This window comes from Ambystoma mexicanum, chromosome 8 (genome assembly GCF_040938575.1).
Source record: "Ambystoma mexicanum isolate Mex_15411 chromosome 8, UKY_AmexF1_1, whole genome shotgun sequence".
NCBI classification, from domain to species: Eukaryota; Metazoa; Chordata; class Amphibia; order Caudata; family Ambystomatidae; genus Ambystoma; species Ambystoma mexicanum.
Window position 1 is genome coordinate 529,671,934 of NC_090929.1, and position 23,399 is coordinate 529,695,332.

Here is a 23,399-nt window from a genome sequence, read left to right on the forward strand (position 1 = left end):
CCCTTTATGTCGTGTCTGCTTGCACCCCTCATTGTGTCCTCCCTTAGAGTCTCCCCACCCCACCTTTTCCCTCCATCCCTCTTCCTCTCTCCTCTTCCCCACCTACTCTATGATGCTCTCTGTTTCTCCTATCTTTTCAAACTGCTTCTCTATCGACTATCCTTCTCTCCTCACTAAGTTTTTAGGAAGAAGTTCAAAAAGTATATCCTGGTCACCGACCCAGGCCTCCTATAGCAGTGCTTCCTCCAGACAGACCCTCGCTGACATCCTCTTTGTAGTTCCCTCGCCAGACCTATGGACTCTTCATATGGTCTCTGTGCTCTCTCCTTTCTCTTCTTCTCCCATTAATGGTGGTATCCGGTGTGAGGCCCTCCAGGCCCTCTTCCACTCCTCTAAGGTCATCAATATTGTTTACCTGAATGGCACCGTCTCGGTCCAATGCACTCAGGCCAACCTTCTCCTCTTTGATAGACGCGTCCCCTGCCGCATCAATTTCCTTTCTTCTCCTGCTGTCCCTACTCTCCCTTCTTTGGCTTCCTTGCCCCCCCTCTGCCTCCTCCTTGGCTACCTTGCTATCTTCACCTTCCTCTTCTGCCCCTCCTCAGGCTACTTCTACACCTCTGCAGGCCGTACCTCTGATTTGTATCCCTCCTCAGAAGTCTTTCAAGGTTCACAACCATCTCCATATTGCCATTCTCAACTCTCGCTTAGCTGTCAAACACTCCTCTGACATCTGCTGCCTCCTGGATAAACTTGATCTCGATGTCCTCGGTCTCACCGAGACATGGTTCACGGCCAGCTCTGACACAAGTTTTGAAACTCTCCTACCTGATGGCTAGAATATCCTTTCTGTGTACAGATCCAACCGTTTCAGGGGGGGTGTAGCCTTGCTCTTCCAGGAGTGGATTCCTGCATCTGTCATTTGTATGCAGGCTTACTCCTCTTTTTAATGCCTTGTCTGCAGGCTCTCTCTCTCTCTCTCTCTCTCTCTCTCTCTCTCTCTCTGTCTCTCTCTCTCTCTCTCTCTCTCTCTCTCTCTCTCTCTCTCTCTCGTGGCCAATCTCTTACCGTGGCTACTATCTATCGGCCACCTGGTCAGATCACCTCCTTCCTCTCTGAGTGGGCGAAACTCTCCTCGTCCCTACTGTCCTTGACCACTCAACCCCTCCATCTTGGAGACTTTAACATCCACCTGGATGCTTCCTGTCCCTCCTCTGGACTCTTTTGTGACCTCTGAGACTCTCTCTCTATTTCTATTCCCCCCTCTGGCCTGACTCACTCTGCATGGAACACTCTGGATGTTCTGATCTCCTCAGACCTCCTCCTTTATATCTCCCTCACCACTCCTTTCTCCTGGAGTGATCACTTTCTCCTTTCCTACCATCTCTCCCTCTCTACCCCTCGGGCCAAGCCAACTCCAGCACTGCCACGTACCTTCTCGGTCTTCTGACCCATGAAGTGTGTGTCAGTTGAGGCTTTCACCGCCACTTTCTCTCGCCCTCCTCCTCTTCTGGCAGACTCACATCCTGACACAGCCCTTTTCATGCGCCACTCTTCTATCTCTGATATTCTTGATGTTCTTGCCCCTGTCATGAGGATCCGCTAGAAAGCCCAAAGCCAAGTGCAACTCCTGGTATGACTCTGACCTTGTCACATTTAAACATAAGTGCAGGGTAGCTGAGAGGAAATGGCTAGCTTCTTGTGCATCCTTTTACAAACTGGCCTGCCGATTGCTCCAAAGGAAATACTGTCTCTCTATCTGCACTAAGAAGAGAGCACACATCCAAGTCTGCGTCTCTGCACCATCTAACAACTCAGCCAAACTCTTTAAAATCTGCAAGGAGCTGGTCAATCCTGCTGCAGTCTTGACCTCTCCTGTCCCCCCCATGCCTTCTGCATGGCTCTGACTTCCCATTTCATCTCTAAAAGCCAGGACATCCTGTGCACCCTCTTGTCCTCTCCTTCCCCTCCCTCTACTCTCTCCTCTACCTCAAGCCGTCCTGTGGCCACCTCTCCTCCGTCTTTCTCTTCCTTTCCTCTATTCTCCCCTGACAAGGTTTCTAGACAAGTTTGATCTATGAAAGTCTCATCAAAACAGGTTCTTCCCTGTTCTTCCAAAACCATCAAGGACCACAGTGACACCCTTTCTCCTGTCCTGGCTGACTTCAGCAACCACTCCTTCACCACTGGAGCATCCCCTTTCCTCCTGAAGCACTCTCTTGTGCACCCTCTTCTCAAGAAACCCTCAGCCGTGGCCTACTGCATGGCTAGCTATCACCCAATCTCCATCACTCCTTACCTCTGAAAACTCCTGGAAAAGCTGGCCATCTTCCAGCTTAATCTTCACACTGTATATGTTAGTTGTCTCCATGACCATCAGTCTGGCTTCAGAGCAGACAGAAGCACGGAACCTGCTCTCCTGAACATCTTTGAAGACCTGCTCTCTAACCTTGATTATAATCTCCCTTCTGCCCTCATCCTACTCGATCTCTCTTCTGCCTTTGACATGGTCAACCATGCCATTCTCCTCAATCGTTTCCATGATAACCTGAGGACCACCGATCAGGTCCTGGCCTGGCTGACCTCGTTCCTCTCTTATCGACCCTCCCAGGTCCAACTTGGGCACTTCCTTTCCTCTATCTCACTCTCTATCTGTGGGTTGCCCAGGGGTCTAACCAATATGTGGTACCTCTTGCCCACTGCATTGCAGCTCTCTGCTCCAACTTTCAGTGCTATGCAGATGACAGCTCATTTTCAGGCTCCCCTCTGCCACCTCCTCTCCTTCTCTGACTGTCTGTCTGCTATCCAGGAGTGGTGTGCTGCCAACAATCTCTGCCTTAATACCAGTAAGATAGAGATTCTCCTCATTGGCACACATGCACCCTCCTTTCCTGTCACACTCTGGCCAGCCTCCCTTGGCCCTCTTCCTGCCCCCACCTGTGAGGCTAAGAACTTCTGGGTCATCTTCAACTCCACACTCTCCTTTTCTCCTTATATCTCTGATGTCTCTAAGAAGTAAAACTACCAACTGCACCTCCTCTCCTTCGCCCAGAAGCTCACTAGAGCTCTGGTTCTCTCTAGGCTGCACTACTGCAACAGCCGCTTTCTAAATCTGACTGCTCGTACTCTCGTTCTCTGCAACTCATCCAGAACAGGACTGCAATAATTGTCCTTGGCCTTAAGCCCAGGGATGAAATCTCTCAGCAATGAAATCTCTGCATTGTCTCCAAGTTGCCGCAAGGATTAAGTTCAATACCCTCTGCATTGTCCACAAGGCCTTCTGGGGCCTGGTCCCCAATACCTCCAACTCTCTCTTGGGAAATATCTTCGTACTCGAGCTCTTTGTCACTCCACCTCCAACTCCCTCAGGGTCAGTCTCTTCTCCAAGCAACAAGTTGGTTGTAGATCTTTCTTCGGCTGGGGCCTCCCTCTGGAACAGCCTCCCTGCCTCTCTGAAATGTGAGGAGAACCATCGCTGGTTCCAGAAGCACCTCAAGACGTTCCTTTTTGCTTCTGCTTTCTCTCGTCCTCTCAACTACTGATTTCCGGTCTGATACCACACTGGTCACCTGGCTAACCTCTGATTCGGAGCCAGGTCCCTTCCTGCCCAGTTTCACACCCGCAATGCCTCCTGGCAACCTTTGCACTTGGGTCTGTGTCTGTAACCCACGGTCCCCCCTTCCTGCACTTTTGGACACCTGGTGTCTGCACTTACCCTTGCACCTGCCACCTGCTGGCTGTACTTCTTGTTATTGTTTTGATCCCATGTAGAGCACTGCACCCATTCCCTTTCACATGGCACTTTTCCCCTTCTGCCTCCCCTGCGATCTCAATGTCACTTGGCCTAGTAAGATCGTTGTCTCTGTCCTCCCTCTGCTCCCCATTCATTGCCTCGTTGCACCTTGAAACATTTTTGTATAGGCACTTTGCAAATGCCATGTCATATGATACGATATCATATCATATATAAGTCGTCGTTGCTCTGTTCCTTTTTTAGTTTTGCCAGGCTGTGAGAGATGAATACACAAGACAAGCTTATAATTGCCTGATGTTTGGAACTTTTGAGCAGGGTTTGAAGTGTTTTGTGGAATTCTAAGTGTTTGGTGTAGGTCTTTTGTCTAGTTCTTTTTGTCTTTAGTGTGCTTTTGTAGGAAATGTTTGGACCCCTTTGTTTTAGTGTTTCTTCAATGTGTCTCTTGTGTGTTGTTAGAGACCGACCTTATAAAAAAGTTGAAAATGCCTTTTCTGTTTGTTCCTTTCCCTTTTGTGCCCCATCTTTTAAATTTAAAACATTTGAAAAATATGTTCTACCCCTAATTCCAACCACAAAGAATCACAACATCAAAAAAAATGTGTTTACCCTTTCCCTTGCATATACTATAGTAGTTATTAAGATGTGTTTACTTCTTATGTTGGAGTTGGGCTTTGGTATTTAGAGCTTGTTAGGAAAGATTTCGTAATTGTAGGTAATTTTCCTTCCATGTGGCAACCCCTAAACTTTTTGCTGTTGTTTTCACCTTGTTCTTGACTTTGCCAGAGAAGTGCAGCCTTCTGCCGCACTCCTCTGGGCTTTCGCTCCTTTCTTACGGGGAAACTGACATGCCCTTAAGACAGTCAGTACCGGGGAACGCTGTTTCCCGTAGTTTCTTCTATCATGTTGCAGCTTTAGTGCAACATGACACAAGAGGGCACTGTAAGCTAAGTTACAGCTCTCTTGGGTCTCTAGCCTTCTACAGGCCCTAGATACTCTTTTAGGATGGTATTTGATCGGTGCAAGTCATTCAGGGACTCGAATGGTGGCAGCGATCGTTTTGTTTATTTTGAGCTCCTTTTGGCGTTCTGAGCACGTTTTTCGCACTGAACCCAAAATGGTGGCCTGGCTCCCAAAATGGCCAGACCACGAGGCTCCTTTGTCCTGTCCACTGACCGTCTTGCTCCCTTCACCTTCCCCAGGTCGAGCGACCCGGGGCCTTCCTTATTTGGGCATGTACTTTCCCGCGAAACGTGGATGCTTTCGCGGGCTTCTACATGTCGTTTGTGTGCCTCCAGGGTGTGGGCTGGGATGTCTGGTCCCAATACACATCCTGGGTGCCAGAGAGTCTAGGGTAGTGTGAATGCCTGGGACCACCGTGGTCCGTGATTGGTCCACGTATGTTGGTGTGTTGATGAGCGGATCTCCCATTGGCTCCCCTCCGTTTTGGCGCAAAGGGAACCGTGGATAAGAGGGAGCTGGAAACACCACTACCATGTCGATCTCCTGAGTTCTCACGAACGAAGGAATACAGGAGCCAAGTATCCTGCAACTACGAGGCTGGACCGAGGAATCGCTGGTGACCCGCTGAAGGAATCCTCCTTTGCACTGCTGTCGTCCGGAGAGCCCCTGTCCTCCTTTGATCGAACCAGAAGGCCTGTACTGGTGCTTCGACCTTTGGAATAGCAGGAACAGCTATTCCCGGCATCTTCAACCATCTCCTGCCAAGTAAGCCTTCGGAAGCGTCTCTGGGCCATCCAGTTGACTGACCAGCTTACCAAGGAGTTTGGCTCTGCAACCGCCGCCAGGTTGTGTTGTATTGCGAGTCCTTGTCCCTCTCCCACGCTTCGTACGCTTGGCGTCCCCAGGTCTGAAGGGAGGAGGGTTCATTTGGCTCGAATACACACGGCCGCTCCGTTGTCCTGTGCGGCAACAAAACTGTGCCGGTTTCGTCGATTGGGACGTCTTTTTGCTCTACACGACTACAAAGCGTTCCCTGCTCTTCTGAACCTGCCAGCTGCTGAAACTATCGTGGAGAAGCCTGGGTCTGCTTGCTTCGGGGACCGGTGAGTAGTATATCTAGGATCTGGTCGCCCTCCTGCAGTATCCCATTGCTTTTCCCTGCTGTGTAAAAACAGCACCCTTTTTGCCGCGCTCGCGCTCTGCTTCTGCCCGCTGTGGAGGCTGCGCTTGAGCTGCGGAACCTGTTCTTCTTCTGCTGTGCACTAACGTGAACCGCCTGACTTCCTCCAAAGAGCTTCCCCTTGTGCCCGTCGGCACCGGCGTGGCAGGTACTTTGAGCACAAGGCTCCACTCTTCGCAGGGCTCGGACTTCCATCTAGTTAGGTGCCTATGAAGGCGAACTGAGTCGAAAGCATTATCGCACTGCCTGTTTTCCTTCCCTGGCAGGTGGACTACATATTTCGTGCTTTAAACGCTTGCGACTGTGTATTTGTATATATATTGTGTTGATATGGTATGTGTTGGTTTAATATTGTGATATTGTGATTTTCTCGCTACGGTCATTATTTTAAAGGCCTTAAAATAAATGTGTATCTATTTTTGATATAACAACTGTTTGGAGTAGTTTGTCAGCGCTCTTGCTTTGTGTGCTCACTGCGGGCTTTCAGTCACCCTCACCCCTCTTGAGACCTAGTCTTGACCGCCGCGATTGCTACCTTGATTGGTCTGGCTTGTCCAGAGGTTACCCTGTTCCAAGTAATTAGGTTGGCCTTCTGAACTTCTGCGCCACCAGGACAGAGTTCAGAAATCCGTCTTAACAAATTGGTGTACAGCAGTGGGATACGACTGAAGGTATCCAGTGTTGCGCTCGAACTAAAGCATTTCAGGTTATTCCAACCAGTACACGTAGTGAATTGTTGTAATATAACTTTAAAAAGGCCATAGTCCTATCAAACAGTATGGAAGCAAATACCTTGTTAACTTTAAATGCTTCCAAATCAGAAACGCTGAAAAAGATGTGTGCGGAGAGAGGTGTTTCCTCTCAAGGCACAAAATTGGAAATGATCCAGAGAATCGTGGCGTGGCAAGAAGCGCAGCTTGACGCTATAACTTCTGAGGACAGTGCAGAAGGTGGTGGGGCTGCTCTCACTGGTAGAACCGACGGTTCTGCCGCTGCACTGATCCATCACGACCACGAGGACAGGGAGGATGTGATGTCTAATGTTTCCTCTGCCAGTGTTGATGGGGAGGCTATGCTTGAATTCAAGAAGCAAGAGCTGCGGTTTAGGCAGCAGGAGCTTGAATTCAGCATAGCCAAACTAAAAATCGAACAGGCAGAAAAACAGAAAGACAGGGATCACCAGTTGGAACTGGCCAAGCTTCAGGTTGCAAAGGGGTCCAAGGGTCCTGGACATGGGTCTGGGGCTTCCTCTCATCCACGGTTTCCGAAAGATCTGCTCAGTGTGTATGAAGAAAGGAAGGACATTATGGACTGGCTGAATGCGTTTGAGTATGCATGCGAGGTTCAAGAAGTTGACAATGCTGATAAGATTGCGTGGTTGCTCAGTAGACTGCCCCATTCTGGCTGTAGTGCCATTATGGAAATGTCGAAGGCTGAGCGAGCTGATTTCGCAATGTTAAAGCAAACTCTCATTTTAAAGTTTGGGAAGACTCCGGCCCAATATTTAAAGCGTTTTCGAGAGTACAAGAAAAAGGAAGGTGGTACTTGGGATGTCGCTGAATCTTTGAAAAACTTAACTGGCTGGGTCGAAGGTTATAAGGTTTCTACCTTCGAAGGCATGATCAATCTGGTCATGCTGGAACACATTTTTGCTTCTTCTTCCCCGGAGCTTAAGCAGCATTTGGCCGATTCGAAGGAGATAGATCCTAAGAAGCTGGCCATTGCAGCAGACTTATGGGTGTCACATCGAGTGTCCCATAAGGACAAAACTCATCCTGGTAAGCAGGAGGAAGGGAAAAAGTCCAAAGATATGGAGGGTGGGGAATCTGCTCAATCTTCCTCCCATAAGGGCCACAAAAAGAAAAACAAGGGTAAGACACAAGAGAACTCACAGGGTAGTGGAGGTCAGCCTCCGAAACAGAACTCTGGTTACAATAAGCCTCCCTACGTAAACAGACCCACTGGGGCTTGTTTTTCTTGTGGAGCAACTGACCATGTGAAGGGGGATCCCCGGTGTAAGGTTAGACCTTTGGGGGTCCACTCCGCTAATCTGGCCTTCTCCTCCTACGAGGAAGAAGAGATTACAGGAGCATCCTTCTCCTCAGACTCATTTCCCAGCGGAATAGAGGCTGAGGTAGTTTTAGTGTCCCTGGGTTCCTGGGAGCCTAAAGTCGCAGAGGCTTATGCTAGGATTCCGGATAATACCAAGCACTACTTTAAAGACAGTGTGCTGATCAATGGAGTGGATACTCCAGCTCTTAGGGATAGTGGGTGCAGTCGCACGGTAGTGGATTCTACCTTGGTAGACTCAGAGGAAGTTGCCAGAGCTACTCTGATGCCCACTAAGTTGGCTGACGGCCCCCTCCGTATGTTTCCCGTGATCCCTGTAAATCTTACTTTAAATGGTACAGCAGTCAGGATTCCAGTGAGCATTCAGAGAAACGTCCCGGGAAAGGTCTTGTTGGGTAATGATCTCAGAGCTTTAGGGCTCGTAGGAGACACTGCCGAAAGACCCTACACACGGTCTCAAGCACGGGCAGCATTGGCCAAGTCCAATACGCCGCCCCAGCCGAAGGGGAAACCCAAGGCGAAAGGAGTCTACAAGTCAAAACGAGGGAAAGAGAATATTCCCCCGAGCTCGCCTACCACTGCGGTGGAGGAAGTTGGTCAATCGCCCGGGCCTGACGAGGAGGTGGCGATGCCTGAAGTATTCGACCCCAACGATCATCCTGAACTAAAAGACTTGTTAGTTGAAGGAGGTCCTGATAGGGACGAATTCAGTAAAGGCCAACGTGAGTGCCCATCTCTGGAAGGCCTAAGGAGACAGGCCTGCTCCCAGCTTGAGGGTGAACCTCCTGGGATGCATAGGATTTACCAGGAAGGTGGACTCCTGTATAGTGAGCCCACAGAGTCTACAGAAGGAGACCATAGGAGGTTGGTGGTTCCCCTTGCTGTTAGGCCCTTCCTCCTGCAGTTGGCGCATGTCGTTCCCCTTGCTGGTCACCTTGGTATGAGGAGGACCAAGCAAAGGTTATCCATGCACTTCTACTGGCCCAAGATGGGGGAGCAAGTAGAAAGTCACTGCAGGAGTTGTGCCGCCTGCCAGTTGTCTGGTAAGGTTGGCGCGACAATCCAAGCTCCGTTGGTACCGCTCCCAGTTGTGGGGGTACCATTTGAAAGGGTAGGGATCGACATGGTTGGTCCCCTTGACCCGCAAACATCCTCAGGCAATAGGTTTATCCTGGTGCTGGTCGACCATGCAACCAGGTATCCTGAGGCCGTCCCATTTACAACTGTAACTGCCAAGCCAGTTGCAGAAGCTTTACTCGGCATGTTTACTAGGGTTGGCCTCCCTAAAGAAGTTGTGCCGGATGATGACAGCAACTTTATGTCGAAGTATAGGCAGGCTATGTGGATAGAATGTAGGGTCACCTACAGGTTCTCTTCTGCATACCACCCCCAGACCAATGGTCTGGGGGGCGTTTTAACAGGACGTTAAAGAGCATGATTGGGGCTCTGGAGGAGCCTCAGAGAAGAAAATGGGATCTTCTTGTTTCATGCTTACTGTTTGCCTACCGAGAGGTACCACAGGAGGGTGTTGGCTTCAGCCCCTTCGAACTTCTGTTCGGTCATCCCATACGGGGACCCTTAGCCATCGTCAAAGAGGGATGGGAGATGCCCACTCCCCCTGTTACTACCAATGTAGTTGATTATGTGCTAGGGCTCAGAAAACGGATGGTACTTCTGATGGGCTTGGCTAGTGATAAATTGAAGGCAGGGCAAGCGCTGGTGAAACATTGGTACGACCAGAAAGCTTCCCTCATCAACTTTACACTTGGTCAGCAAGTCCTGATCATGAATCCCATAAGGCCTCGAGCTTTACAGGACAAATGGTCAGGCCCTTACCCAGTGGTGGAGCCCCTGGGTGAGGCTAACTATTCAGTGGACCTTGGAAGTCCTGGACAGGCTCCAAAAGTGTTTCACGTGAATAGGCTGAAGGCTTTCGTCCCAAGCGGCGAAATCGCAGCACTGCTATTTGCTTCAGACGTTGAGGAAGAGGAGTCTGAACCTCTCCCCGACCTGTTCCAAAGCAGTCCTTCAGAAAGCTCTTTTGAGGGTGTCCGAGTGGCCCCTCACCAAAATGGACAAGGCTCAGTGGTTTACCTTGGACATGAAGTAGGTGGAGGGAGGAGACAGCCTCTACTCAGTCAGGTACAAGCAGTACAAGACTGGCCTACCCCCACTACGCAAACCCAAGTGAGAGCCTTTTTAGGACTCACGGGGTTTTACCGCACTTTTGTGGCAGACTATGGTACCATAGCTGCTCCTCTGACTGCCCTCACAACTCCGAAGAAACCCAAGAAGGTAACTTGGACCGACGAGTGTGAGAAGGCCTTCAATGGCTTAAAAGACTCCTTGTGCCAGGCCCCTGTCCTTAGGGCCCCGGATTATCAAAGACCTTTTATCGTGCAGATGGACGCCTCTGACACTGGGATAGGAGCTGTACTATCACAAGTAGATGAGAAGGGTAAGGAACACCCTATCGGTTTTATTAGTCGCCAGCTTAAGGACAGAGAGCTCAGATGGTCCACGGTAGAGAAAGAATGTTTCTCTGTTGTGTGGGCCCTAAGGAAGCTGAGGCCCTACCTCTATGGGACCCACTTCACTGTGCAAACTGACCATAAGCCGTTAAAGTGGCTAATGAACATGAAGGGGGAGAATCCAAAGTTGCTTAGGTGGTCCATAAGTCTACAAGGCTTCGACTTCACCATTGAGCATAGGCCAGGTGTCCAACATAGCAATGCTGATGGGTTGTCCAGAATGTTTTACCGACCTGAACAAGAGACTCATCCAGGGGTGGATTAGTTCCCCCTGTCCATAGTCTGGGAGGGGCGAGTGTTAGGAAAGATTTCGTAATTGTAGGTAATTTTCCTTCCATGTGGCAACCCCTAAACTTTTTGCTGTTGTTTTCACCTTGTTCTTGACTTTGCCAGAGAAGTGCAGCCTTCTGCCGCACTCCTCTGGGCTTTCGCTCCTTTCTTACGGGGAAACTGACATGCCCTTAAGACAGTCAGTACCGGGGAACGCTGTTTCCCGTAGTTTCTTCTATCATGTTGCGGCTTTAGTGCAACATGACACAAGAGGGCACTGTAAGCTAAGTTACAGCTCTCTTGGGTCTCTAGCCTTCTACAGGCCCTAGATACTCTTTTAGGATGGTATTTGATTGGTGCAAGTCATTCAGGGACTCGAATGGTGGCAGCGATCGTTTTGTTTATTTTGAGCTCCTTTTGGCGTTCTGAGCACGTTTTTCGCACTGAACCCAAAATGGTGGCCTGGCTCCCAAAATGGCCAGACCACGAGGCTCCTTTGTCCTGTCCACTGACCGTCTTGCTCCCTTCACCTTCCCCAGGTCGAGCGACCCGGGGCCTTCCTTATTTGGGCATGTACTTTCCCGCGAAACGTGGATGCTTTCGCGGGCTTCTACATGTCGTTTGTGTGCCTCCAGGGTGTGGGCTGGGATGTCTGGTCCCAATACACATCCTGGGTGCCAGAGAGTCTAGGGTAGTGTGAATGCCTGGGACCACCGTGGTCCGTGATTGGTCCACGTATGTTGGTGTGTTGATGAGCGGATCTCCCATTGGCTCCCCTCCGTTTTGGCGCAAAGGGAACCGTGGATAAGAGGGAGCTGGAAACACCACTACCATGTCGATCTCCTGAGTTCTCACGAACGAAGGAATACAGGAGCCAAGTATCCTGCAACTACGAGGCTGGACCGAGGAATCGCTGGTGACCCGCTGAAGGAATCCTCCTTTGCACTGCTGTCGTCCGGAGAGCCCCTGTCCTCCTTTGATCGAACCAGAAGGCCTGTACTGGTGCTTCGACCTTTGGAATAGCAGGAACAGCTATTCCCGGCATCTTCAACCATCTCCTGCCAAGTAAGCCTTCGGAAGCGTCTCTGGGCCATCCAGTTGACTGACCAGCTTACCAAGGAGTTTGGCTCTGCAACCGCCGCCAGGTTGTGTTGTATTGCGAGTCCTTGTCCCTCTCCCACGCTTCGTACGCTTGGCGTCCCCAGGTCTGAAGGGAGGAGGGTTCATTTGGCTCGAATACACACGGCCGCTCCGTTGTCCTGTGCGGCAACAAAACTGTGCCGGTTTCGTCGATTGGGACGTCTTTTTGCTCTACACGACTACAAAGCGTTCCCTGCTCTTCTGAACCTGCCAGCTGCTGAAACTATCATGGAGAAGCCTGGGTCTGCTTGCTTCGGGGACCGGTGAGTAGTATATCTAGGATCTGGTCGCCCTCCTGCAGTATCCCATTGCTTTTCCCTGCTGTGTAAAAACAGCACCCTTTTTGCCGCGCTCGCGCTCTGCTTCTGCCCGCTGTGGAGGCTGCGCTTGAGCTGCGGAACCTGTTCTTCTTCTGCTGTGCACTAACGTGAACCGCCTGACTTCCTCCAAAGAGCTTCCCCTTGTGCCCGTCGGCACCGGCGTGGCAGGTGCTTTGAGCACAAGGCTCCACTCTTCGCAGGGCTCGGACTTCCATCTAGTTAGGTGCCTATGAAGGCGAACTGAGTCGAAAGCATTATCGCACTGCCTGTTTTCCTTCCCTGGCAGGTGGACTACATATTTCGTGCTTTAAACGCTTGCGACTGTGTATTTGTATATATATTGTGTTGATATGGTATTTGTTGGTTTAATATTGTGATATTGTGATTTTCTCGCTACGGTCATTATTTTAAAGGCCTTAAAATAAATGTGTATCTATTTTTGATATAACAACTGTTTGGAGTAGTTTGTCAGCGCTCTTGCTTTGTGTGCTCACTGCGGGCTTTCAGTCACCCTCACCCCTCTTGAGACCTAGTCTTGACCGCCGCGATCGCTACCTTGATTGGTCTGGCTTGTCCAGAGGTTACCCTGTTCCAAGTAATTAGGTTGGCCTTCTGAACTTCTGCGCCACCAGGACAGAGTTCAGAAATCCGTCTTAACAGAGCTGGTTTTGGTTTTTGACAGATTTGGCTTGTCAGGGTATGGTCACACACTAGTCTCAGCTTTGCCAATTGCAATTAGTGGTTCTCATGGCATTCATGTGATGGAGGAAGTGAAAGAAGAAAAAAATTGCATGGGAGGCAGAGGAGGAGGAACCGTTTCTCCTTGCAGGAGGAGGATATCATAGCTCAGGAAATTGATGCAGTGACATGTGCAGGCCCTAGCCTGCGTATACAGATTGAAGGTTCATGCAGTGTCTTCAGAAGGTCTGGCATCATGGTAAGTACATTTCACAGCGGCCTGGCACCGGAACACATCACAGCATTTGACATGTAGTCCACCAATGCTGCATGGTTCCTGGGATAGCAAGCAATAACAAGAAAGTAGAAACCTTACCTTCCACATGGCATGCTGCTTCTCAGCTGGTGTTCCATGTTGTGCAAGCTTGATTTGAATCCTGATTCTTCCTGGACTGTGTGGATACACACCTCAGCTTGCTCCTGGGATTGATGGGGCAGCTGTCTTGGAAAATGTCATCGATCTGCCATCCTGGTCAGGGTTCCTCTAGGTGATTTCTCCTCCTGGAACACTCTTGCCATTGGCCGTTTCAGCTTTATTCTTCTTGTTTATTTTTTTACTGTTAGCTCTGGACTGTCACCTGTCTTCATCATGCTCTTGATGAAAGCCCTTTTCTACTAGCGCTAACCTTCTGACTGCTTGGATTACATATTGATTGTGTTTCAGAAACTGTGAACAGTTTGGACTCTGGACCTGGCTTGTCCATTGGATTGCTCTTTGATTTGCGATTTTTGGGAACTGTGAAATGTGTGCATTCAGACTCCGGCTTGCTACTAGGATTGCTTGGGTAGCTGTCTTGGAAAATATCACCCATCTGCCATCCTGGTCAGGGTTGTTCCCTGGTCAGGTGGTGTCCTCCTCTTCCCATTGGTAGTTTCATCTAGATGCAAGCTATGCAGTGCAACTCAAAATAGGTGTAGCATGATTAGGCCCAAAGAAGGGTGAGGGTCTGGGGCATATTGTTTGCTTTCTGCCTGATATTGTTGATCTCTCCTTTGTTCTTGCAGCTGGTGAGAGAGCTTAATGGCATTCTTCAGCCTCTTCACTTGACCCTGCAGTGTAGCAAGATTGTTATTACCTAAACAGTGATATCAGGAAGAGATTCTGAAACCCTCTTGAGATGGCATGTGGTTTCTATTCCAGTAGCCAGTCGAGTGCTGGACAGAGGAGAATTGCCTATTATGGGTGAGGCGGAGGGGCCTCAAGCAGCTTTTGAGTGCCAGTGTATGGGCCAGATCTGAGAAGCATCACCATTCCTTCAAGCCAGCAGGGTAGGCTGTGACATTGGGTAGAGCCTCATGAAAAGGAGTGGGGAGGACCTTGGAGAAGGATCTAACTAATGGGATAAATGAAGGGGTTTCAGGGCCTCTTGTCTACATCCCAATGGAGACAGAGGAAACCTCTATTAGATGCCAGCACAGAGTCCGGGAAGTTAAGGCCTCTTGCGGGTGCCAGCACGGAGGCAGGGCAGGGGGGGGCCTCTAGTCCATGTCACCAAGGGGTCAGGGTCAGAGGAGCAGCAGGGGGCATGTCTCTTAGGTCAGATTACGGGGTGGGTGCAGCGTGCCACCTGTAGGGGGGGTATGGGGCAGCTGCTTTCTGGTTGATGGGCATTGAGGAGGGAGTGATCTCCAACCAACGGGACAGGGGTGATGCGAAGGAATAGTGGGTGGTCCATGAGGAGAAGGATCATATAGAGGATGAAGCCTGTAGATGGGCCACAGCAAGTAGTGGATTTGCCAGAGTGGGAGGAGGAACATGTAAAAGAGGGGCTTGAAGAGTTGACAGGGGAGACGCTTCCTGCACAAGTAATGGAGGTGGGGGAATCCAGGACAGGAAGAGCCCCAGGGAGAGAATACATGTACTCCCCTAAGAAACCCATTGGGTCCTCATTGTTTGATCATTTTGCATTCAACCATGGGAAACCCCTCATCAGGAAGACACTTAATGTTTTCTGCAGGGCCCTATCACTTCCTAAGGACAGGTTGAAGCATGATGGAAACATTGGTCAGGCCATGCCAAAACACCTACATAATTCCAGTCTTACCGTTTGGTGCTAGTGGTATTGACAAATGTCACCAGTGGTAGACCACTGTTGTTGGTGCTGCTCCACTCCAACAAGTGGCTGGGGCAGTGTGCCAGCAGTACCACCCATGTTTGGGAAGGAACCCCTTGTGTGCACCATGAGGCATGACAGCTCCTACTATGTTGCAGGCAGTTAATTAGCCAGGGGTTGGGGAGGCTGGACTGTTTAGTGGTGTCCAAAAACCTGAGGCGTCACATGGCTTGCCACCACCATGGAGGAGGGACCTTCCTCATAGGGAGAATCCCCGCTGGTGGGAGTGGCAGAAGTTTCTGGCAGCGGTGGAGAACCTACGACATACTATGTGGTAGAGCTTGAGTGCATTATGTTATGTTATTTTATGTTAATGTGATGTGCACAGCGCACCACATGGTGTCTAGGTGTTAATGCAGACCTGAAAAGTAAAAGTGAGGGATGTTTGTTTTTTGTGGGAGCAGAGCGAGTGCACAAGAGTGTTTTGCTTTCTGTTGGAATAACCAGTCACTGTACGTGTGTTTGTTTCTAGTTGACATAGGTTGGTGGCTGGTGGGGCGTTTGAGTCCATATGCAAGGTTTTGTATACCTATGGCACGGGGGCGATTGAGCAATGTAGTGAATGTGTGAGGTACTGCAGGAGGTGTGGATTTTGGCTGCTTGGTGTTAGTGTGGGTGTTATGGTAACCATGTGTGGGTGTCATATTTGGTTGGTGTGTGATGTGTCTGCAGGAGTACAGAGAGTTTTAGTAGGGTCAGTGGTAACAAGAGGGTGATTGTTGTGCCCTTGTTGAATTAGATAGTTTGCTCTTTAGAATGAAATCCATTGTGCAGTGGCTAACCATGTTAGGTATTTTTTTGCTCGAATTTTGAGATGGATCCAGTATCTCATGGTGTACCTTTAGTGGCCATCTCCGCCTGTGAAAGAGCCACACAACCTTAGTGGCTGGCTAAAGCTTGTGTAAAAAACACAAACATGTTATTTGGTGACTGTGTTCTATGAAAAAACATGAAAACTTTAGTGAGCAGCTGTATCCTTTAAATCGGTTGTCCGTTATTTAATCGCAGGACTTTTCATCGCAGGGTTTTTTACCGTGAATTTTTTTCCGAAAAAAACCCACCAAATCTTTTTAGTTTATTTTTGGGGGGTTACCCCCCCACACCCCCCGTTCACTTTATTTATTTTTTTATTCCCTTACACAATTTGTTTTAATTTTTTAACCCCCACCCCCAAAAAAAAAAGATTCGTTTTTTTTCGAAAATAAATTCGCGGTAAAAATCCCAAAGGACGGTATACCCTTTAAATCAACCATACAACTTTAGTGGGCAGCTCTGCCCTGTGAAAAATGCCAGAACACTTTAGTGGGCTTCTATGCCAAGTAAAAAAGTCACAGACTCAAAAAGCTGGCTAGGCCCTGTGAACACAAAACAAAAAACGTGTTTGGGTAGCTGACCTCTGCATAGAAACGGGAGAAATTTAAGGAGGCTGCGTCCTGTGGAAGGACTGAGAACCGGAAGGGGTGGCTAAGCACTGTAAGACAAACCAAGAACCTTAATGGGGATGCTGCATCCTTTAAGAGAACCGTAGAAACGTAAATGTTGGCTGTTCCCTTTAACACCTTAAATGCTAAGGGTATGTTCATCATTTTACATAGGAATGCATAATAGCTCAGCACTTAAGGCGTTAAGATAATACAAGGAACTTAAGGGGTGGGAGAGCCATAGAATCCTAGTGTAGGGTTGTGCCCTGTGGGAGAACACAATACATTTTCACAAGTGGTGTAATCATGAGGAGGCAATGCAAGGATTAATAAAGCATTACTCACATAGATGTAAGACAGCAACTGGCCAGGGTCACCCAGTATCTGCTGCAGCTATCCAATCCCCAGCCGCACACCACGAAACAACCACTTTCCATTTTGTACTGCCTGACAACATCATCATGATCCAAAATGGGGTTTTGCTTTGGGCAGATGTTATTTCACAGTCTTCCACAATTAAGTGGCTGGTAACTGTTATTAATGCAAAATGTTCAACATGCAGAACTATGAGGCCTCTCTAGTTAAAGAGAATAGCCCCAGCTGCCCTTAAGTCTCTCTATTACTGCACACTGACAGGAGGCAGCTTAGATATTCAACATCAATGGCAGCTGAGATATTCAACAGTAATGTGCACAAGTGCAGCAGGCGAGATTGACTTCTTTCTGTTCTAATAAAATAATGGGTCATCATCTCTTACCACAGGAAGATTGTGACAGGGTACAACGTGCTTTTAGTATTAAAATCCAAAAAGCTAGCAAAGGTATACATTATTGCGATACTCTGTCTCATAATCCCCCTATCCCCATAAATCCTGATCCCAACCCCACAATCAGGAACAATTTCAAGTAGGACCCTCTCTCCTTAGAAGATATGAAAACTCTTCTCTCTTCTATTCGGCAAACAGTGTGCTTGGAGAATATCCTGTCTCCTAAATTGATTCTAGGAAACAAAGATATCTTTGCCCCCTTTCTTCTCAGAATGGTTAATGCTTCATTTAGAGACAGTAAGGTCCCAACAGCCATTAAAACCTTTAAAGTCACTCTGTTGATCAAAAAACCCGGACAATACCCTCAGGACCCTTCCAATCTTCGTCCTATAACTAATTGCTATTTCACATTGGAAATTCTTGATAAAGCAGCAACCAAGCAACTGCAAGTATTTGTGGATGATAACAACCTCCTCCATAAACAGCAATCAGGCTTTAGAGGATCACACAGCACTAAAACTCCACGCTTAGACAACCAAACTAATATGCTTAACATCATGGATAAAGGCAAAACAGGCATGTTGGTACTTTTGGAACTGTCCGCAACCTTTGATTTGCTTGACCACCAACTACTCCAGAGGCTCTAGAACATTCTGAAGACTGCTCTCAGGAAGCTATAGATTGGGTGACCTCCTTTCTTGCGGAATGGTGCTCCAAATTTCCCTGGGGCAATAAATGTTCACTGCCCAAATCAATCAATTCTGGCGTACATCAGGGGGCAAGTTTGTTCCCCCTTCTGTTCAATTTATACCTGCAGTGTCTCTGCACCCTTTTGAACAATCTCGGGGTGTATTTTACCAACTACGCCGAAGACACATAATGTGTGATTGAACTGACTGGATGCCATAACACTGACAATAACAAGATTGTTAATATCTATAATATTATTGAGGCTTGGATGAAGGCAAACTGGCTATGCCTGAATGGAAGCAAGACAGAGCTTATGATTTATGGATCTTCAAAGGCTGGGTATAAACTAAGCCCAGACTATGCCTCCTTCAAGATCAGAGATTCATCAATCTCGGTCTCAGGGAAAGTTAAAACCCTAGGTATTTACCTAGAAGCATCTCTGTGAGCCAAAACACATTTGGCCTACCTAAAGAAAAATTGCCAGTATTACTTAAGATTACTCAAACATATTAGACTTTATTTGAGCAAAAAGAACTGTGCCAGATCACAAAATAATGCAGTGAGAACAATCAAACAGAAAACCAGAAATGAGCACATATCTGCAGATAGAAAGTGTCTCCACTGCTTCGCCCTACAAGATGGGATTGCTTTCAAATCCATGACCATAGTACAACAGTGTGTTTATGGACCATCCCGCGCCTACTTGAAAGAGCAAATAATAACTTACACACATGGTCGATCCTTGAGATCAGAGGCTCAAGGGCTGATTGTGCATACAGGAACTAAAAGATCAAATAGACTAGGCTGCTCCTTACCTGTAAAAGCAGCACAAGCTTAGAATAAGCTGCTGTGTTCTATTTGATTGGAGTCAAATCATTTGGTTTGTAGAAAGAAATTGAAGACACTGCTATTCAGATGAGAGATTACATCTCTGCATTAATAACCCTGCTGGCCTGTCTTCTCTATTTGTTGTCTGTGTCTTTATGTATGCACCCTGATGCCCGCGGTCTTTGGCAATATTTTTCTTTTAAAGTATCCAGTAGATAGGTATCAAGTATGACATAACTTATCAGCCATCAGTTTTTAAACTTTCAAACATAGAATTATCTTCTTCAAATGTGTCCTTGTTAAATAAAGGCCTCTTATTTGTTCCTACTCAATTTTCTACAGACATTTGACATTTTTTGTGAAAAATTAATTTGAATGTTTTTTTTAGGACACAGAATCAGGAAAAGTTGTTCCCTCTTATAATCTTTTCCAAGTTAATTAATCTTTTACCACCAACTAAAGATATGCCGAAAGACATTTTAAACTTTGAATCTGTGTTGACAAATGAATTACACAAAATTCTTGCTACTAAACATGTATTAAATATGACCTGACTAATGACGAACATTTAGCATAGAACCAACTTTTAACATGTACTACTGATGAACATTACTGACCTTTACTGAATGACCCAAATAAAGACTTTCAAAGGAAAATGTATGACATCACTGAGGCAGCGTATGATCAAGAAGTTATAAACTCTCAGGAATTTACTTTCCTTAATCACAATAATTCTCGAATACCTGCCTTCTGTCTCTTGCCAAAATTCACAAATACGTTGCAGAACCACCCAGTAGACCTATTGTCTCTTGCGTGTGGTTCTATGTTAGAACCTGCACTGACAAATATTGATAGTTTCACCCAACCTTTGTCGTGTGTAAGAATCTATTATTTAAAATATTTCAGACATATGCTCAATTTAGTGGAAGGATGACAGTTTGATAGTCAAAATTAGTAGTTAGTAATACTAGAAATTAAATCTTTATATATTAACATTGCCCAAGATGAAGTCCTACGAACCATGCAGATCACCCTAGATTCTAGAATAGATGTGCAAACAGATCCTACAAGTTTTTTACTAGGTTCGGCCAATATTGCACTACAAGAGAATTACTTTATATTTAAAGGTAACTACTAGAAGTAGATCAAATGAACTTATATGTGGGCAGCTTTTGATCCCAGTTTAGCAAATGTATTTGTAGATGATTTAGAATCACGCTATTTGCGAAATGACTCAAATTGGTTTCAACCGTTCATCATGCTGTACCGTCAATACATTTATGATATCTTCATCGTTTGGGGGCAATGATCATACTCAATTGCAACTTTATTCTTGTGGTTAAGCACATTATATTCTAAACTAAGATTCACCATGCCATCTAATCAGTGCGAAATTCCATTCTTAGACCTATTGATTAGGGAAATGGGAGGAAAATTGTCAGTTAACCTTTTATCGCAAAACCCCTTGCAGGAATATGATTTTACACTATCAAAGTCAACATCTAATGAGCCTATTCAGAAATATCCCTTTCAGTCCATTTCTGCGAGGCAGAAGAAATTGTACCACATTATCTTATTTTTATAAACAGGCAGCAATCATCACCAGAAGACTATCATTATGAGGTTATCCTTGACATGTTTCGAAGAAACCGTGCAAACAGGCCTGATTTCCCAACGAGAAAGCTTTTTGGAGTCCAGACCCAAGGTGATCGAACATCTAGTAGTATGTGTTACAACGTATTGCTCGCATAGCAACAAAGTGAGGAAATTAGTTTTGCAGTACTGCCATATTCTTCAAACATATGTTCCAGCATTTGCAAAACCATTCTTTGCTTTTAAAGGCATGTCCACTTGCGTCGATCTTTGGTACACTCTCTAAGAGTGGAACAGAATACTACATTGACTTTGAGAAGTTATTTTGGTTTAGAACCAATACAAGGACATTCTGTAGGCTGCAATTATGCTGTTTGCATTTATACCACACGCATTACTAAACTCTCTGCGGGTACTCGTGTATGGCAATTGAACAATAATTCCAATTATAACTCTAAATATGTGGCATAAATGATCAAGTGTCCTTGTAATACGAGTTACATTGGAAAAACACGTCAGGTACACTTGAGCATTTCTGAATTTAGCTCTAGGATTAAAAGTCGTGTTTCCACTGCTCCATTGGTAGCACATTTTTTGGAGTATTAACCTAATCAAGATGATATAAAGTGATTTGTTATTGAAAAGGTTCTACAATACATAAAAGGAGGTTCACTTAATCCCTTGTGCGGCCTCTGAACGCCGAATTAGAGAGGCACTGTTTCACAGAGTGTCTGGTGATCCAAGTACCTATTATTGTGCAAAGTCAGTGCACCTTCTCCACTTCAAGTTTTAAAATGGATGCACCATGGTCTGCATTCTGAAGGGACCAGGCTGCCCCACAGTGGAAAGGCAGACTTTGACTGAAACCCGCCATATCTTGGACGGTCCACAGACTTCACCCTGCCCTTTCCAAATGAGAGCCACAGCTGAGTGCACTTTACATAGGCATCATCTCCTGGATGGTGCACATGTAAACTGTACCCTCAGGGAAATATTGCCCATGTGCATTCACGAGTAATAGGGCTCCTCTCTTTTACATGACACGCCACTAATAAAGGTATAGCCAGTTTACAAAGACAGAGAGTGCTCATTTGGTACAAAAGTAATGATTTACGACCCCTTCCATAGTATCAATTTGTGGCAGAGGTAAAAGTGTAACAAAACAGTTGTGGATCTGTGAACCCGGCAGGATTGGGTGGAGAGGGTGCTAGCATGGCACAACACACGAGTCAAAGAATTCGGAATTAGCAGGTAGAGGGCTACATGGATGGGATGGACATAGGAAGAGGACCTTGCAGGATTCTTTTTCTTGGGCTATGTGTTCAGGTTTTTATTTTTTTATTTTTTTCTGCACGTAGGAAGATCTGAGACATTGTTTTACTGCTTAGCAGAAAACCCAATGCCCAAAGTGATCGGCCTCAAAGAGCGTTCAAGCACAATGAACTTCAATGTTTCAAAGTTCAAAACTTACAGTTCAGGAACTGTTCAAAAGGTTGCAAAAAGAGGAACTATTAACACATTTTACAAAAATAAAGTAGTGAAACACAGTCCCTGTTATTTCTCACTCACTTCGACCTCTGATGTGTGGGGAACGGCATAGTGTGCCATTTGCACGGGGGACTAACTTTAAGTATTGGAGCTCTAGATCTTGTTATATATTGTATTTACTTTATTGTTTGCTTGTTAGGCGCCTATACAATATGAAATACTGTTTCAAAGTGTCCACAGGGCAAGGAAGGGAGTGGGAAATACATTGACATACATAAAACACAATACTTAAGAGCAGTGGGGGGGAAGGAAAAGAGGACCAACCTACTATGCCTTGTGAGTATTCAGAACGTGCAAGTGCAGTAAGCAGGAGGGCTAGGGGTAAGTGCTGGGGAGTCGGAGCTCATGGGTGAACCGCAGATGAAGTGCTGTATTGTCTTAATTGTGTCTTATAAATTCAGCATCAGAGCCACACGAGAAAACCCACATCCGAGTCCTAAAGTTGGAAAAACACATGCATGGTCCATAGCGCACGTGCTCTGCTCCTAGAACAGTTCGGCACTGCAGTTCCTTCTACAGTTAACGTCAGAGTGGCAACACCTGTGCAGGGAAGCACTGCACTCTTTCAGTCATAGCATCTGGGGGTGGGGGGCGGTGGGCTCCTTTCTCTCCAGAGCCCCTGCTGCCTGTCTCCTAAAGATATTTTCACAGGCCTGTGTCTTCCACAGCTGAGCTTTATCTCGCTTTATTTGCTAAGAAATTCAAACAAAATCCCATTCTCTCGTGAAATGTCCCCACTTGGCCAGGGATCACAGCGTAATTCGACAAACTCAGAGAATGTTACAAGGCACGACAACAGACAGCACTGTGTTCTGTGTGATGTACCCCTCCATTCAGAGGACGTCCTTTCGGCAGATTCCAGCATAATGCACATTGGCCTTTAGTTGTTATTGGGAGTGATCCGGTAAAGGATGAAAGATGGCGTCCATCTGTTTGCGCACACATTTAACAATGTGTTAGCCAATAGGAAGGCTCAATGTGGAATCCCATAGATGACACGCTCATTAAAAGTGAAAACTCTCACGCTATCTTCACGGAAGGCACAGCAGTCACCGCTCCACATCATGCGTGTGAAATCAAACATTTATCTTGAGTGGAGAAAACAAACCGAAAGCCCCCATTGAAATCAAATTCCAGTACAGGACATACTTAGTACTGAAGCAAGTGGGTACGTTAGCACATCCTAATTTTACCACAGTCAGGTGACAGGACCGGTGTTGAACAATTCTTTTTCAAGTTGAAGCTGATATAGTTTTTCAAACTAAAATATTTGCTTTTCGCAAACAAGAGTATTAGCAACATTTTGCATTTGTAACGAGATAGAAATATCCTGCACGCTTATTAGACATGTTAAAATGTCCATGTACATTCAGATATGTGCATTAGGACATCTAGTAGGAGGAGCCATCTGTAATGGCTGGACGTCAGCGTAGTGCAGTGGTGCTTGCACGCTGGAGCGACGTTTCACCCGAAGGC